Source organism: Stylophora pistillata, chromosome 7 (genome assembly GCF_964205215.1).
Source record: "Stylophora pistillata chromosome 7, jaStyPist1.2, whole genome shotgun sequence".
NCBI classification, from domain to species: Eukaryota; Metazoa; Cnidaria; class Anthozoa; order Scleractinia; family Pocilloporidae; genus Stylophora; species Stylophora pistillata.
Window position 1 is genome coordinate 16,522,135 of NC_142525.1, and position 15,181 is coordinate 16,537,315.

Here is a 15,181-nt window from a genome sequence, read left to right on the forward strand (position 1 = left end):
GTGAGCAATCACCACAAATGGGTTGGTATTTATATTTTTCACTTAACCTTCCTACAGGCACTTCCATAATCGCAGGCATTACTTTCGGAATCAATTTTAAAACTCTCATCTGGCGATTGATCTGGGTATTGTACAGGACTTTAATTTTTCATTGATCAACAAAGTATTGTCCACTAGCATGTTCCGTGGATTACAATTGATATTTTCAATTGACTGATCTTTGTGAAAGAAATGGTGCAAAAGAACAGAATCACAAACGTTAGATATGAAAATAAAAAATAAACATCAACCACATCCTGTGGAATGAAGTTGCTTAAAAATTTATTTTCGAGTATGCAGTATGTTGGCCTTTAGTTTGAATTGCTCCAAATTTTCAAAGTTTAGTGGCTGTATGGGCCTAAAAGCCGTCTGTAATGATTAATGTGTAATAGTTAACCATGATTGTGTAACTTCCGTTGGGTTATGAGATGCAAATAGCGCAGCAGATCAGTTTTCTTAATCGAGCGACGAGATAACACGTGGGAATATAGTAGCGTTGACTACTCGAAAGAAACCTAAAGAAAAGAGTTAAGATTGGAGAAAGAGGTATGATTTGTAGTTGTAATTTGTATTAATCTATTTAGTTATAGTATTTCTCTTATATTATTGCTCGTGATTAGTGTTATTTTGTGAATTTCTAGTACCGTGATACGCCCCCTTTTGCGTTGCTATTGCACAATCGATGTTCTGTGCGAATTATAGTAATAGGTTTTGTTGTAATTATCCTTTCAGTTTTTACGTAATCAAGTAAATCAAGAAATTAAAGAGCTTTGATCGATAAGAGTGGCTTACTTGGTTTCAGTATAAAGTCCTATCTAAATATCGCGTTCGGAGCAATGATGGAATGCCTCTAGATCCCTCCGTCCGCTACACCGTCATTGTCACTAGATTATTTCAAATTGACATACACATATTGAGAGCTACTTCCATCTATATTTTAAGATCATGAGTCAATTAATGATATGGATGTTGTTACGCTCTGAGAATGTTTGTCAGGCCTGTACGGGATTCGAACCACTGACCTCTGCGATACTTTTTTTCAGGTCTTATTTTCGCTATTGCATAAATAGCGCTCTCTACTGCGAGGATCGTGAATCATACGTATCTAATACCGCAGTTCAAAATATATGAACCTCATATATTCATTGTATCTGATTTATCATCACGGGTTTATTACGAATCAACTTAACGGCTTGCTCCCAGTTGGCTTGTTAGCTCAATTAGTAGAGCACTGCACTAGCATCGCAGAGGTCAGTGGTTCGAATCCCATACAGGCCTGATTTTTTTTCAGGTCTGATTTTCGCTATTGCATAAATAGCGCTTTCTATTGCGAGGACCGTGCATCATACGTAGAGTTGAATGTAATAATGACATTGCCTAGAAGAGCCAATAAGCAGAACACAAAACAACAAGTGGCTATAGAAAAAAGATTAGGGAAAGGATCAGAAGTCAGAGTAAAGGCGAAACAGAGACAAAATAAAAAATGATTGAAATATGAGAAGAATACCAAGTATGGCTGGGAAAAGAATAAAATAGATAGGGTGGGCTAGACCTAAGGATGAATGTATATTAGCAACGCGCCATTAGAAATCACTTCTACAAACAAAGAATCTTAGCTGAGTTAAGAACGAAAATTGAAACTTTTAGTTACAAATATTAAAACTCACGGAAATTGGTTGGGTTGGAAACAGTTCGCAAATTAAAACAACTAAGTCAAGAAAAAGGTAATTCTTTTGATACTATAGCTAATAATATTCCAACTAATGTCGTGCTATAAGTCATTTCTGAATACCTCAGTACTGTCAGCATAACCGATATTGAGGCCGAAATAGACTTAATTTTAGATCGAGCGCAAATTCTTAACACACCTTCCAACAATCAGACTAGATCACCTGTTCCGGGCTTTACTGTTTTTAGGCGTCTTTGATCGATTGTCAATGAAAAACGAACATCTTATTGAGATCTGGATTCTAAGTTTACAGTATAATGACTCACTGAGGGCACTTTTGGAAAGGTATGCAAAAAATCGAACCAAAATCGAAACGTGGAATCAAATAATCGTGAATCGAACCGAACGGTCATAATCGCGATTAATCGAGAATTCGATTAATCGTTACACCCCTAATTGTGAGCAATCACCACAAATGGGTTGGTATTTATATTTTTCACTTAACCTTCCTACAGGCACTTCCATAATCGCAGGCATTACTTTCGGAATCAATTTTAAAACTCTCATCTGGCGATTGATCTGGGTATTGTACAGGATCGTGCATCATACGTAGAGTTGAATGTAATAATGACATTGCCTAGAAGAGCCAATAAGCAGAACACAAAACAACAAGTGGCTATAGAAAAAAGATTAGGGAAAGGATCAGAAGTCAGAGTAAAGGCGAAACAGAGACAAAATAAAAAATGATTGAAATATGAGAAGAATACCAAGTATGGCTGGGAAAAGAATAAAATAGATAGGGTGGGCTAGACCTAAGGATGAATGTATATTAGCAACGCGCCATTAGAAATCACTTCTACAAACAAAGAATCTTAGCTGAGTTAAGAACGAAAATTGAAACTTTTAGTTACAAATATTAAAACTCACGGAAATTGGTTGGGTTGGAAACAGTTCGCAAATTAAAACAACTAAGTCAAGAAAAAGGTAATTCTTTTGATACTATAGCTAATAATATTCCAACTAATGTCGTGCTATAAGTCATTTCTGAATACCTCAGGACTGTCAGCATAACCGATATTGAGGCCGAAATAGATTTAATTTTAGATCGAGCGCAAATTCTTAACACACCTTCCAACAATCAGACTAGATCACCTGTTCCGGGCTTCACTGTTTTTAGGCGTTAGATGAAGGAGAGGGTCACAAAAATGCCGCGTATTCTAGAAGAGTTATCCAGCCGTGCTGAAGGAAAAATGCGCAGGCCTTATCACAGAATTAATAATGCATTTTTGAAAACAGTTTTCTAGCTGACCCTTGCTACAGGTTTTTGTTGTTAAAAAATTATCATTTCGAGGAAGATTTCCAAATGTCGCAAAGCGCCGGTCTAATCAAACTGCTAAAGTGGCGCGGCACATTGTTCCGGATTTTTTTAAATTTCTGGTTTGCTTGCAGAGATATAATTTGTCAGCCTTCTTAATTACAGAGGCTGTAAAGGAAGACAAATAAGAAGTTGCTGCAGAGAATTATTTCTTTTTAACCAGGTGCGAGAGCCGTACAGAGCATTATTGGCCCAAAATCGAGGAAGTACGGAGCGAGCGTAGCGAGGCCGGTAGAAAAACGATCGGGGCCAATATTTCCCAATGCAGCTCAAGCAAGCAATGTTACTAAGTGTTTTATCATGGCATTCGGGAAAACGTCCTTAATTTTATTTTTTCGGCTTTCGCGAAGAAAAATATACGGCTTAAGATCACTTCCGTGGAAGTACTCCGTATGGCAAGGTCCAGACCGAGCAAGAACTAATCAGAAAGCTTGCATTAACCTCAAGACTGTCGAGCCATTTAGTAAGTTGTTAGAGCCTTCAAGCTCGAGGTGTTTCCGTCGATAGCATATTTTCTCATGGAGCTATTTAGTGTGAAAATACATGTCCTTGCAACTTCTTACCTCGTGCTCGAGTTTTTCTGCTAAAAGTTCATTGTAGAGAAAGAGTCACACATAATCTCTAGTTTGTGTGTTTGCTTTTTTTTAGGTGAGGTTGCTGACTCAATCGAATTATTTTTGCTTAGCTTACTAATTGACATTCCCTTTTTTAGATTTTGACGTTCAAAAAATGCTCAATCGGTATCACAACCTCGTTCCCAGGGCCTTTTCCCTCAGCTGGGGGTGGCCCCACCCCCAGCTCCACCCCTAACTAAGGGAAAAGGCCCTGGGAACGAGGTTGTCGGTATCAGTGACGTTGTATACCGACAAATCGCAGCTTCAACATCCGGGGCAACTCACGGGTCTTTGACTGTCGTCCCTTGAACCTTACCTGGGTGGGGTAGGGAATTTGAACCGGAAGTATCAAGTATTTTCACAGTAATATTTGTGGTTTCAAGTTTCAATATGGAGGTACTTAAAGCGAATGGCTCAGAAAATAGAGTCTACAAGGTCTAGGTTTTGGAGCTTGAATAGTCAAATCAATCGCTGATCGTACCTTTTACAAAAGATGTGACAATGAAATGAGGGTTTCAAGGAAAAGATGGCTTTCACGGCTAACGGTTACACTTTTCGGCCATTTTATACGGCTAATGCTAATTTTTTTGCGGTTACAGTTTTTAGAACTCACGGTGAAAATTTATCTGATTTTACGCCTAACGGCTAATTTTTGCCGTTTTACAGCTAACAGTTAACCCCATTGAGAACCGCTAAGATCTAGCACCTGGGCAGGACATTTGAACATGATTTTGACCCAAGAGAGCTGGAACCAACCTTCAAAACTTAAAATTTCTGAGGGGAGGCGATGTTGAAGCTTTTATAATCGCACCATTTTTTCTTCAAGCGTAATAGTTTCAGTATCCCTCCACCTAACGATGTCATCTCTTTGATAATGATACGAGCCTGCTTTCTTTTGAGCTTTTCATGAGCAAAGTTCATTTGCCTCTACTTGGGGCATTGATTTCCGCTGTTTTACGGCTACCGACGCTCGTTTCAGTTTTGGTCAATTTTCTAGGATAAAGAAGCAAGTCTGGGAAAAGAACTCTTTCCACGTTTCTAAGTTCACTAATAGGTATCTCTGGGTAAAATATAAAGGTTTTCAATTTTTCGATCATGTGCCACATTTTTCGATTGTCACTCGGTCAATTTAAGCATTCGCTCTTACAATAACTAAATGGTCACTTATCCGTCATTGAAAATTCCATCGCTAACCTCAGCCTAGAATACCCGGTAAACATGTTCTGGATAAAAGGAAGAATCACTACTTAACTGAGGTTCACAATCAATCGCCCAGATTACTACTCCTCAGTTTGTGGAATGGTAAAAATTAATGGTTAAGTCCACAAAATCAAACATTGGAGCAAAATCCAATGACAGCTAGAGATTGGTTATCCGGTCCTTTTATAATATTTTCACTCTGTTGAATTGTCTTGATCGGTGATCTAGAAGATACAGTTTACAGTTGATGTAACCTGATTTACTAGCTGTCCTTTATTGTTGTTACGGGTAGTCACCAAAAAAAAAAAAAAAAATGGAAATTTACCAAGCGTACAAACACAGTACTTACAGAACACATTGATAGCCTCGGTCTTGGAGTTTTTTCCACATCTATTACTTGCTTCACATGTGTACTTTCCAGCATCATTTCTGCTAATGCTGGTGAAATTTAATAGGATCCCAGCATGGTGCTCATCATTGATAACTTTGATCCAAGAAAGACTTGGCACAGGAACCCCAGATACCTCACAACTCAGGTTATATGGGAAACCTTCCATTGCAGTGTTTGGAGAGATAACTACACTGTCCACAGATGGAGAATCTGTAATTAAATTGATAAATGATTTTAATTTGGAAATTTTGTTTTTAGACACCAAATATCCACAGATTGCAAATCCTGCTACTCTGATTTTCTATACACCTTAAATTAAGGCTTTTATCTCCTTTTATAGGAAATAAGCATGGGAAAATAATTATCTTATTCTGGTAGGGTGCGGGTTGTGCTTGCGTAGTACCACTTGGCCTCTTGCCTTTTCAATTTTTAGCTTTGCACTCACATTTCTGGAATTTCTGGGTAAAGCTTTTTAGAGTCTGTAGGACGTAAGGTTCTCGTGCTTCTAGACACCAACCCCTGCAACGGTATACTTTCCATAGACTCTTTTGGTGTGTTTGTTTGGTCCAGCAGGGCTAACTATGGGTCTTTGTTGTCGTTGAGAGCATTTTTGAACTTGACATTTTTCACAGCGGATGTTCGGAAGCGAAACGGGAAATCCAAACAAACACTTTAATTCCAACACGGTAAAATGTAGACTCACGGTAAACGACAACGACCATTAAACAAAAACTGCTACTCGATAAACTGAAAACTTTTCAACTCCCTCTAAAACAATAGCACACTTCAAAATTAAAAGGTCCGCGTGATTTGCTTACGATATTATTAGCCTACGTAGTCCCAAAGCACGCGCACGCGAGTCGCACGCGCACAAGTTGGTTAACGTCTTCTTAACATTCCCCTCCCCACGCTGGGAGGTAGTCCTAGTGTGTTTCCAACTAAGCAATTAACAGTTAATTCCAAGCGGAACCAGTATGTTACTCGGTCTCATGACAGTCTTGACACCACACGCAACTTCAGCTACACGGGTGTGGGCATCTCGTCCAGGATACTTTTCAACAATCCGTCCTAATAGCCAATGTCCTCTTGGGGTATCGGGCTGGATTACAAGGACTACATCCTCAACTTTTAGGTCTCGACACTCTGAAGTCCACTTTGGTCGACTTTTAAGGGCTGCAATAACTTCCTTGAGCCATCTCCTCCAAACTCGTGAAATAATGTCTTGAACCTTTCGCCATCGTTGACGCGGATGCAAAGTAGTGGTTTCAACGGCCTCAGTAGCGAACTTTCCTCCCATTTGGCCGTGCAAGAAATGGAACATCGTCTCGTGGATCTGACCTCTGATAAGTCAACGGACGGAAATTAAGAAGAAACTCCACCCCTGCGAACACGGTGATTAAATCCTCGTCGTTCACGTGCCGTTCTCCAACAACGGTGTAAGTGGCTTTTTTAGCAGCTTTCACGATTACTCCATGGGCTCCTCCAAAAATTTGGGGCAGCTGGTGGATTGAATCTCCATGTCACTCCAAGTTTGACTGTCTCGGTCTGAAGATGTGTTCGGTCTAACTGACGGACTACTTTCTTTAACCCGCTCACTGCACTCACGAAATTTGTGCCTCTTTCGCTTGTCACTTCTTTAAGAAATCCACGACGACTGGTAAAACGTGCGAAGGCGTTTAAGAACGTGTCGGTATCCAGCTCCCAGGCCATCTCTAAATGCACTGCTCGTGTTTCCAAGCAAGTAAAAAGGCACAGCCACCTTTTCTGTCGTGGTTTTCCGCGTCTTTGAATAGCATTGAAAGGACCTGCAAAATCTACGGCTGTTTGGGCAAAGGGTCTGAGGCTGAAACAGAGCCTCATTTGCGGGAGTGGGGCCATAATCTGACAAACTGGCTTGTTTCGTCTTCTCTTACATTCGTTACATTCACGATCCCACTCGCGAATCTCCTCGCCTGCGGCGATAAACCAAAATCTCTCACTCAACTGGCAGAGTGAAGTTTACTCCAGCAGCATGATTTCCTCTCTCGTGATAGTGCTTCACAATAAGTTTCGTCACCCAGTATCCACGAGGTAGAATGATTGGAAATCTGGTATCATATGGAAGAAAACCTGCGAACTTTAATCGGCCATCACTGTGGATAACTCCATCGTCGTCGATACACGGGTTAAGCTTTATCAACTGGCTTTTCTTTGGTATCGGCTTCCCTGAGTTCAAAGCTGTGTACTCGTCACAAAAAGCGTTGCGTTGTGCCAAGCGCACTATTTTCTCCTTCAGCATCCTTTAATTCTTCGGTCAACAGTTCCATACTTTCATTCCTATTGTTTCTGTTGCACATGTTTTGTAGTACTCTTCTCACTCTCGCGTGTACTGGAACCAAACGTGTCCAACTGGAAAACCGTTTCGGATCTAGTCTCCACTCTTTTAGCGTGTTGCTCTGTTTCGGTGCGGTTCCTTTCTGAAGATTACTCGTCATGAGGGTTGCATAGGCATTCATGTATTCTTTCCTTTTCGAGTTTCTCATCTCTGGCATTTCACTAGGTCTGTCCGGGACTTTCATCTTTGACCACTTACTGACATCATCTGTCAGCCAGTCAGGACATTTGGCTAGTTCTGAAGGCGTGACCCCTCTTGCACATAAATCGGCTGGATTCTCTTTGATAGAGACATGCTGCCACTGCGACGGCTCAATAAACATCTATATGGTTCAGTGGCGCGACTTTACTCTTTGCTGCCATCAGGCGACAGGTTACATTATCGTTATCGTATCCGCAGCGGATGTAGACTACTGCACCATAAGCTTGTTGAGAAGCATCGACAAAACTCACAATGTGCTTCGACTTAACAGGCTCTGGACTTCGCAGACACCGAGGAATCGTCACCTCGTGCAGACTTTTCAATTGCTCGAGCCAAGTCCCGATTTTGTTGGCTATTTCATCTTGAACTTTGTCGTCCCAGTCGTAACCTCGCATCCACAATTCCTGAAGTAGAATCTTTGCCACGATGACGTACGGACATACGAATCCCAGTGGGTTAAAAATCGTTGCTACTTTACGCAGGACGTTTCGCTTTGTTGTCTGAAATTCCGGGGAAACCGGAGAAGCGGTAACGGTAAACACTTCTTCAATACTGTTCCACGAAATTCCCAGTGTCTTCGTTATCGGGTCTTGACCGCTGTTAATCATAATCTCTGTGGTGCGTACTTCTGATGGAATCGCCCCAATAACTTTCGGTGAATTAGAAATCCATTTCCTGGCCTGCATGCCGGCGACTCCCCATAATGCCTTCAATTGACGGTATAGCTCCACTCCTTTACCATCGTTCTCAACGCTGTCAATAGAATCGTCCATATAAGTTGATTTAGGGACGATCTCAGCGGCAAGGAGATAACGGTCTTGGTTTCTTCGAGCGTTTCCCTGCGCGACGAACTGCGACTCCATAAGGGCTGAATTCTTCCCAAAAAACTGCACGGTTAAACTCGAATACATCTGGCTCTCGGTTAGGGTCAAGATCTCTCCACAACAGTCGGAAGTGGGATCGGTCCTGCTCCTCAATCTCTATCTGAAGGTACATTTCTTTGATGTCGCAGGCGATGACAACAAGGTTTCGACGGAAAGGGACGAAAACTTTGAAAATATCTTGCAGTAATTTCTGCCCAGGATGAATCATGTCATTTAAAGAAGTACCATTACATTTGGCGGCACAGTCAAATACGATTCGTACTTTGTTGTCGATTTATTCATTCTCACGACCGGAAAATGCGGCAAATACCATACGTTAGCTGGCAGCTGTTCGTTTGAGGGAACCTTTCGTAAATATCCTTTACCCACATAGGCCTGGATGGTTGCTTGATACTCTTCGGCGACACTGCTGTTCTTCAAATTTCTTTATGTGCTTCGTAGTCGAGACAGTGCCATAGGTTTAGTGTCAGGGAGATCGGGTTTGTTTTCTTTCCAAGGAACGACTACACGATACCTTCCATTTTTGTACTTTAGGGAATATTTCACTTTGCTTAAAGCTAGTCTTTCTTCTTCGGTGAGTACGAGTCTGTCATCGCGGTCTGTGCCAGACTTCTCAATTTCCCAGAATCTCTTTAAGCTCTTGTCGACATCACAACAGGACTCTTTTCTCTCGCTCCAAATTGGCTCTCTAGTGAACAAGGAACGAATAACGTGGGATCGTGTCCTCGCGGTTTCGCTTTCGTCAGGCGCACCTATACAACTCCACCCAAGTGGTCCGAGGCGGGCGATAGGTCCACCAAGTTTTCCTCGGAGATCAACATGTGAATAATGGAGTTCAGCGTTATCAATGCAAATCAAAAGATCGACAAGTCCATCATTTTCGGGCTTGGGAAAACTGCACTGGGTCAGGTGAGGCCATTTATCCTGATGTTTGTTCCAGTTCACAGTTCGGTAACTACCTGTGACTTTCTGAGGACATGTTTTTACCCCGACTTCCTTTGACAACCTGCCATCTACACTTTCGATTTCAATTTGTAATGGCATGGACTGAAAAGTTTCGACGGTGTCGTTGAGAACATGACCATGAACTTTTTCGAAAGGCTCTTGCAGTCCTAGTACCCCAGCAAACTCTTCATTTAGGAAAGTTTCGTTCGATGCGTCGTCTAGAATGGCGTTTATTTTTACTTTTTTTTCTATTTTTAAATGGCGTCCAAATAAGGAGAGAAAAGATCTTAACCTCCTGACATCATGCTTTAAACCTTTGCATAACACTAAGACTTTGCCAGATTATCTAAAAATCATAAAACACGCCAAAAAAAAAAAACACAAAAACAAAACTCGAACTGCGCCAAACATCTCTATTACACTAAATCGGGACTTTCCAAGATAAGGCATCGAGCCTTTATAACAATTTACTAAAATTAATTAAAACCTACAAAGATCATGAACCCTTTCAAGATAATTTTCATGCAGTTTTTGAAAGGTTGTTTTTAAAGTAGGGCTATGATATTCACTTCCAGATAGATCATTAAATCATTTAATGTGTCTGTCAATTGAATAGTTTCACAAGATGATTTTATTTTTCCTTGTATTTAATCAACTGCAAGTGTTTTGATAGGTTAATTAAAAAGAGAGCTATGGTATTCACTACCACGTCAATGTATAAGTCAGACATTTAATGCAATCTGATCATTATAGTGATAAGATTTTTCCTGGTATTAATTAAACTGTGCAAGAGAGGATGCGGCAGTGACAATTTCTTGTGACACTAAATAAAGACATGGACAGTGTTGATTAAACTCAGGCTGCTGATGTCATGATTTTACGAATCAACAGACTATGTTACATGTATTTGAAATGCTGTTTACAACGCACTCTACTTTCTTTTACTTGTTATGACATATCCTTTCAACTTATCTCGTAGACGACTGTCAGCATCACACACCTTCTTGTCAGTTTCCAGGTCCTGTTCTCTCAAGCCTTGCATAAAGGATTTCACACGTGTTCGACACAGCTTTTTTAAAAGTTCTTTAGACACTGCTCCAACGATGGCCTGATCTTAACCAGAAACCCCAATGGATTTCTGCGAGCTTACAAAACTGTCAAACAGTTCCTCGCTACCATAAATACTGGCGAAAACGGTGTTCAAAAAGGTAGATAGATTTTGCCTGAAAAACCGGCTAACAGTAAACTTTCGAGTGTGATTATCTGCCTTGCGAACAAATTCGACCATTTCGTCCTTCATAAAATGGAGTCCACCTTCATTTAAATGGACAACGATTTCTCGTGGCAAACTTTCCGTTGTGTCTCGTTTCATTTTCTGAATAATTTAAAGCTCCTTCTTTAAGTTTTCTCTGTGTGCATCTGTTACTTTCATGGTTCCCTTTTTGTGATTAACAGTATTTCTTCGCACCTTTTCCATTCGGTAAATTGCAGCTCAACCGAATCTGTGTAGGATAACATCGTTCTCAGCGCATAACTGGGTTTCTGGTGTTGAACTGTTCGATGCAATTTTACTTTTCTTTTCCGTCTTTGATGCCTTTTACTCTTCGTCGCTTTCGTCGTCTTCGCCAGCAGAGGCAAAGCTTTCACCTGAGCTCGCGCTCGCACTCGCGCTATCCTCGCTCTCGTTTTCGAAGCTGGAAATTTCAACATCTTCCTCAAAAGAGCTCGCATCCCTACTTCCGTTTGATTTGATATCACTTTCATCCTTCTGCGCTATGTACAGCATGGACCAGTTTTCTCCACGTGGACGGGAATTTTTTCCCACTCTTTTCATAATCATAGTTTTCAGATTCATCGACAAACTTGATTTCCACTACAGACACCATTTTCTCAAAACAGAACAGCAAAGCGGTAATTAGGTCATTGCAATTGACCAATCAGGTGTCTTTTCTAAAATAGCCTCGCAGCTTGACTACGAGCTAAAAGTAGGTTGAAAAAGATTATCATGGGAAGAGGCCCATGTATGGGGGATGTGTTCTCTCACCCTCATAGTCTCTTGTTACAGCTCGATAACCATATTGAGAAAACCTCAAAGCAGAACCTTTAGTGATAAATGAACCAATAAATTGTTTCCAACCAAACAAAAAGGGTTAAGGAGAACTATATCTGTAATTGTCGAATAGCCAAGTAAACTTATAGTTTCATTGGTGGATTTTAACTGTTTATATTCTAATAAGATACATAACATTTGGGCAGCACTCCTTTACCTCTTAGGTACACTCCAAGTTTTAATTTCATTACATGTTATTTGAGGTTAGAACATTATCTTCATGTTAAATTCTGGCCGAAATCCTTTGGATCATACTGCAAGCAACTATCAAGCTGTTATGAGTCCTGGTACCTAGTTCATTTTCAAAATTACTGCTGTTAACTGAATCAGCGAGGAATTCAAAGTAATGCTTTTTGATAGTTAGTTTACAGTTAGTTCACCATAACGTATTAACTTGTTATGTTTATGTTAAGGTATGACTGGCTAACAGTTGAATTTGATAAAGAATACCGTTATTTTTTAAAAAAAAAACCTGCTTAATTCACCGTGAACTTCCCTTACAGAACACTTTTATCGGGACCAGGCGCGCTTGAATTAATACTTATCGAACCTACTCTCTAAAGAACTCTCCTCAAGTATACAAATTGAAATACATATATCAACAATTCACATTAGTGTGAGTATGTAGGACATATTCCCGGGCCAGACGCATGTACGCTTTGCGGACTTATTTTTATCTGTCTGTGAGTGAGTGTGTGTGTGTGTGTGTGTGTGTGTGTGTGTGTGTGTGTGTGTGTGTGTGTGAGTGAGTGTGTGTGTGTGTGTGTGTGTGTGTGTGTGCGTGCGTGTGTGCGTGTGCGTGCCAGCCAATGATTAAAATCTCAGCAGGGAGATATGCAGTAAGTTTAATTTTTTTGTCCGTTCCTCTTAATGTTTGAAAATTCATAAATGGCATCTCCTTTTCATCCTTGTAAAGAGGTTTTACACATGTATTTATTTAAAACCTTATTCATGAAGTCATAGTTTCAATGGATTTAAAACGTTATTCTACACAGGACACCTTGACTGGAACATACTACAACAGATATTTTTTTCTTTCTCATAAATTTCACCATGTCTTAAAAAGGCCAATTTATCTATATGGTTATGATTGAGAGGTATCTGTGCTTTCAAAGAAAAAAATACTTAATGTGATGAAAATCTGTCAAATTCCTGAAACGATCACATGCACAATGGGTAAATTGTGAGAAACGATTTTATGAGATACATAATTCGTAATTCTTATTGTAAACAATACTCCGGTAAATTTTGGGCTCATCCTCGGTGTAAAAACCCTGTGAAGCTCACGAGTGACGTAAAACAAAGACAACAAAACATTATAAACAATAGCGTACAACAAAACAATACCTCATGAAACAAAGAAAACCTCGTCAGGTTTTTACACCGAGGATGATCCAAATTTTCACAACTTTTCCAAATAATGGTGAAAAGAACTCTCTGTTTCCAATTGACTAAAAGCAAATTAACATTCCTTACTGCTTGACATGCTTCACTTGTACATGTCTGGTATAATACATGTAAAAGCTGTTGTTCTCTGTTGATCTTGGTGGTCCAAAACAGTACTAAAAGCAATAAACTAGAAATTTGTTGCAAACAAGGCTCCCGCAAAGGTTGAAGAGTGGGAAGTTGTTTAAAGTACAAGGCACTTGCATTTACCGCCATGATATATTCAAACACTACTCTACATGTATAAAATTGATTACCTAAGGTCTTTCATACAATGGAGCTGTACAGATTTCATTTGCCCTTTATATTTCCTAGCCACAAGAGTTCATTGAGATCGTTAGCAAAGGAAACGAAAAAAATTAGTAGAAAACAGTGAAATTAGAAAAACTATAGACTTACAATCTGATAGAAAAAAAAGGCACGAGTAATCAATGAGGGTAACTTGAATAGTGCCAGCTAAATTATCCTCCATTGCATTTCATACTTTTTTTAAATGATTACCCTTTGTAGGGTTTGCTAACAGTTTTCAGTTGGTAAGAAGACTGCTTCTACAATTTAATTGCCTTCTACAGGTATATACTAAGAATAGATGGCTGTAAGAAAAAGTACACCTATGGATCCACCTCGTGTAAAGTACTGGTGTTGCTCAGATACCAAAGCTATTTAGAAATTAATAGGTAGCTCATTTTCAAATAGATGTTTATGCAAGAATAGACGTGTATTCATTTTTTACAAGTTCACAGAATTATATTGAACGCAAATTTAGATTTTGTGGAATGATAGATTCGCGTAAAGGAGCAGCATTGATGGCAACTGCTTTATTTTGTAATCGTATAAAGAATCTTTGATAAGAAGTGTGTTGACAAGAGAGTAGTAGATATTAATCAAAAATGGTTTCCCAGAAAAAGCTTTACCTTAATCATAATATTGAGTTTAAAAGGGAAATTACACGATTGAATAACGATCTAATAAATGAAGAATCTCTTCCTTAAAGAGATTTTCACAGATGAGAACATATAAGAATATGAACTTACTTCCTACAATCACCTCCATTGTCTGATTAACAGGATCCCCAACTCCATTGAAATCTGTACAGCGGTATGTCCCATTGTAGCTTCTGCTGTTGTGTTTGACAAGATAACCATCCACGGATAGTAATTGTTTACTGTCAGCACCATTTTCCCATACTCTTGTTCAATTTATATTGGGTGGTGGTTTACCAGTTGCGTTGCAACTCAAAGTAACCATAGAACCCTCGCAAACATCATGATTCTTGCTAGCAGTTACAATCTGAGGGGGGTTCTTCAAAGTAATACGGTTTAAATCAAGTAATTCAGTTTATTTCTCAATTACAGCCAATTTTCTGTGTCACCAAAGAAAGTCATATTTACTACCTTATAATACGCTAAGCAACACAGTGTTTTCGTTCCACCTGATTTCGATCATAATCACTAGAATGTATTCAAAAGAAATTTCATTCTCGAATCTCTGTCATGTTCAGACATGTTTAGACGCTCGTAAAGAAAAGTAGGTCTGATAAACGAAGTCAAGCCCTATTGTAAACCTTACCATAAATAAAATTGGGTTTATCTACTAAGGTAATAAAGTAAATTGGCCACCGAAAGTGTTTAAAGCTGACGTTTCGAGCGTTAGCCTTTCGTCAGAGCGAATGACGGAGGGCTGACGCTCGAAAATTCGACTTTTGAACTCTTTAGGGTGGTCAATGTACATTATCAACATAATTGATAAAACCAAATTACCCGTTACTCCCCACCGACGCAGCACCACGGTTTATTTAGAAACTTACCCCTTTTATTCTTTCCATAAAATAGCATCATTTCTCGTCTTTTTTTTTAACTTACTGGGGCCCCATCTCAAAAAAGAGGATATTGTCTCACAACAACGTTTCAAAAAAGAAGAACTCGAATGCCAA

The 15,181-nt window shown here is 39.6% G+C and overlaps 1 pseudogene; it reads right to left on the reverse strand.

Moving 5' to 3' along the window:
- Nucleotides 1–5,027: 5,027 nt before the first annotated feature.
- Nucleotides 5,028–15,181, reverse strand: part of LOC148726863 (neuronal growth regulator 1-like) — an 11,356-nt pseudogene continuing 1,202 nt past the window's right edge.